The sequence below is a fragment of the Pinus tabuliformis genome, chromosome J (assembly GCF_031772625.1).
Source record: "Pinus tabuliformis cultivar Carrire ecotype Pingquan chromosome J, CPIR1, whole genome shotgun sequence".
NCBI classification, from domain to species: Eukaryota; Viridiplantae; Streptophyta; class Pinopsida; order Pinales; family Pinaceae; genus Pinus; species Pinus tabuliformis.
Window position 1 is genome coordinate 363,346,378 of NC_142295.1, and position 3,277 is coordinate 363,349,654.

Here is a 3,277-nt window from a genome sequence, read left to right on the forward strand (position 1 = left end):
CCACTGCGCAGCAAACTGTCAATGGAGGAGAAGGGGAAAGCCGTCACCATAGAGATGGATGAAGAAGAAGAAGATCTGGAGGATCTTATCATCGTGGAGGACGAGGATGAAGGCATGGAGGAGGACACTCAGCCTGCGCACCATACGACAAAATTTCCCACCTATGTCCCCCCACGAAAAGGGAAGGCGAAAGTGCCCAAGGACCTGGATGAGACCAAGAGCTCACTCCAGACCCCGCTCCTCCCAGACAACATTATGTTTGAAGGCATGCACCTAGGATGCATGCCGAGCCTGAAATTTGAAGATTGGGACCTCGCTGACCACGAGAAGTTCCCTCACCTTGAGACCAGGAACCTTATGAAGCCCAAACAGAACACTGCGGCGGGGGTTACAGAACTAGAGCCACGGAAGTGGTTGCGCGGAGTGGAAAAGGCTGGGCTACTGAATCTGCTCTGGGTGCCACACTTCCACTGCACACCAATAACCATATTTGTCATCAGGTAGCTGCTCTGCCTGGTGCATGATGGGTGTTTGTGGCTAGAGGAGCCCATCCCCATCACGACATAAATGATTCACCGCATCTCCCAGCTTCCATGTAAAGGAGAAGACCCTGCGAACATATCGGTTCAGCCTTGGATCGATGAGGCCTTCACCATCATTGTAGAAATCGAAGGCAAGCTTGCACACATGCAGGGGATGCACACATTGATGCAGAGAAGCACTCTCGACACAGAGGTCTCGAAACAGCGTATGCAGCAGATCCAGCAAGCAGCAACTCAGTGCGCTATTGACCTCCGCGCAGTTCGAGAACAGTTGGAGGGACCCTACGCAAAGATCGTCGTACCGACAGAGTGACTCGAGGGCGAGTCACGATGTTTGTGTTGGGGGCCTATTGGGCATGGAATCCCCCCAAGGCATGTTTTGGGGGTTCAAAGCCCAAGTTTTAGCCGAATCTTGTTGTAAAGCTTCGTGAATTGCGGGCGCGGGGCGTGAAAGTATGATAGGGACACAGGGTTGTCTGCCCTAGTTTTGTAATGTAATGTTGGCTACCATGGTCCGCGGACCATGGGATTGTATAAATAAAGCGAGGCTCTAAGTGTCAAAAAGGAGAGAGACAACAGAAATAGAATAGAGGCATGAGAAGTATGAGTGATTGAGTCGCAGTGTGAAGTATGTATTTGGGTCATAGAGTAGGAGAAGGCTCTACAGCTGAGTGCGCAGAGGCCTAGTAGTCTGTAGCTGAGTGTGCGGACCTCTGCAGCTGAGTGCACATGGCGAGTTGAGTCTGTAACCATGGAAATAATCAATAAAGAGAAGTTTGGTTATAATTCTGTGTATCTATTCTTGGGCTAGTGCATGATTGATATCATTTGCAAATATACTATTTATTTACTGCGTGCACTTGTATGAATGTTTTATGTTGTTAAGTATAACTTAAAGCACTCCAGTAGGAAAAGATAATTAACTAACATTGGAATACAAGAAAGGTCTTGGGTAATAATGTAGAGCGTGGCGCTCAGCCCCTAGGCAAGGCTATGTGAAGGTAGTCTATCAGGTTGCGAGGAACGAGAAAGTGCGTGAAGCAACTTGCGCGCAGGGACAAACCGCGGACCAGTCTAACTCATCAAACGTCTCCAGGGTGCGGAAACCTAGTTCTAACACCCTCCCATACTACTTCGAGTGAGACCTCAGTTCGCGCTCCGCGGACTGTTTCCAAAAGGGCCAATAGTACCAGGATTTGTTTCGCTAATTAACTCTGAACATGGGTTAGGCCCCAACAAGCATGTGTCGACAACTGTTTAAGCTGCTCAAAACTGGCCTCACACTCCTCTGTCCATTCAAACTTCTTACCTTTCCTCTGCAATGATGTAATAGGATAAGAAATCCATGAGAAGTTCTTGATGAACCTCCTGTAATAGCCTACCAACCCCATGAAACATCTCACCTCATCTACATTCCTAGGAGCTACCCACTCCATGATGGCCCTTATCTTTTCTGGTGTTGGGTGTGGATCCTGGTTGTCTTCTTTATTCATAGGTATCGCCGCATTGGACCCTAGTTCAAAATGGGGTGAAAATGTTACACGTTTGTTTATTGACAGGGGGGTCCAAGGGGTGGTGACGACGATTTTTATGAGCCCCTCCTGGTGGGGTTTCAGGAGCAGTGCCCCTTAAGCTAAAAAATAGATGTAAAATTGCCTTGTAAAATATTGTAATTTCGTAGTCAATCTGAGTCGTTCATTAGGCGAATGATATGATGGTAGAAGTTATGTTTAATTTAGGGGTATTTCCCCTAGAAGGAAACCCCTCGCTATATATGAGGGAATTGTATTGCGGCTATGTATATGTGTATTTTGTGCGAGAAAGAGAGAGGAGATTGTGTGAGAACGAAGAGGGAATTACAATGGATCTGTTGTAGATTATATCTCTTCATTTTACTGGATAATATAAAAGGAAGGGTGGGCGTAGCCCAAATTGGTTGAATCACGTATATTTGTGTCTCTCTTGTTTTATGTGTTTTATGTGTTTATGTTTCTGCAATATTTTATGTGTTCCATTGATCTATAATATATAATTTTCTAACATCTAGATCCACCGCTATGCCCTCCTTGGAAACAACATGTCCCAAGTAGTGTACTTCAGTATAAAAGAAACTACACTTGCTGAGCTTAACATTCAACTGATGCTCTCTCAACAACCTCAACACTGCTGCTAAATGCTCGACATGCTCTTCCTCATTTTTAGAATATACCAATATGTCATCAATGAACACAATAACAAAGTTATCCAAATACGGATGCAACACACTATTCATCAAGCACATAAATGTAGTTGGAGCATTAATCAAACTGAATGGAACTACAACAAACTCATAATTCCCATACCTGGTCTGTAAAGTTGTCTTGTAAATTTCCTCCTCTTTGATGCATACTTGGTGGTATTCAGATCTCAGATCAATCTTCGATAACACTGCTTCTCCCTTCAACTGATCAAACAAGTCATCAATCCTCGACAATGGATACATGTTCTTGATAGTCACTTTCTTCTTCACAAACAATACCTATGTGCCCCAAGGTGAAACACTTGGTCTAATGTATCCCTTGTCAAGCATCGCTTTCAGCTGCAACTTCAACTCTACCAACTCTGGAGTGCTCATCCTGTAAGGTTCTTTTGATGCTGGAGTTGCCCTTGGTACTAACTCAATAGAAAAGTCTACTTCCCTGTGAGGTGGCAACTCTGAAATATCTTCGAGAAACACATCCTGAAACTACCGTAGA